Source organism: Mustela putorius, unplaced genomic scaffold (genome assembly GCF_011764305.1).
Source record: "Mustela putorius furo isolate JIRA1106 unplaced genomic scaffold, ASM1176430v1.1 tig00003903_pilon_pilon_pilon, whole genome shotgun sequence".
Taxonomy (NCBI): Eukaryota; Metazoa; Chordata; class Mammalia; order Carnivora; family Mustelidae; genus Mustela; species Mustela putorius.
In genome coordinates, this window is record NW_025422051.1 from 1,944,236 (window position 1) to 1,945,063 (window position 828).

Genomic DNA, 828 nt, shown 5'->3' on the forward strand with positions numbered 1-828 from the left:
ACATAATACAGTAGGAAAGCGCTATGTAAATTGTAACCACTAATATTCATGTATTCCATAAATGCTTTCTCTTCATGTTATACATATGTGTACAGGCTAAGGAATAATTACAGAGTAAACATTCATGTAACCACCATTCATTAGTGCTGTGTTTGTCAAAAATAAATCATGTTTGCATATATATGGGGCTCAGTTTCTGAACTCTATTCTGTTCCTAATTACTGTAGCTTTATAACATCCCTTAATATCTGATCTGGAATGTCCTCCCACTTTGTTCCTTCTCAAAGGATTTTGGCTTTTGTAGATCCTTTGTATATCGATATAAATTTTAGAATGAGTTTGTCAAATTACAGGGAAAAATCTTTCGGGATTTCATTTGGGACAGCCATTGAATCTCTAAATCACTTTGGGAAGAATTTGACATTTTCACAACATTGACTATTTCTATTAGTAAATTTAATATATCTCTCCATTTCCTTAGGTTCCCTTTAATCACTTGACAGTATTTGAAAATTTTTTCCCATGGAGATCTTACACATAAGTATATTATGTTAGGTCTATTTTTACACATTTCAAAGTTCAAATACTGTTGGGAAATGATATCATTTTTCTTATTTTAATTTCTGACTCGTATATATTTTATAAAAATATTTTTTAAAAATCGGTGCCTTTTCTGTTGTCAGGCTGTAGCCCAAAAATGTCCCATTTTTGCCCCATTCACCCTCCCATCCAACCCGGCTACAGCCCCGCCCTGTGACCTTAATCTCTCTAAAGCTGGGAGAAGAGAGGGGGGCTGTGTGCAGATGGCTCTTCAACCTTGAAAGGAGG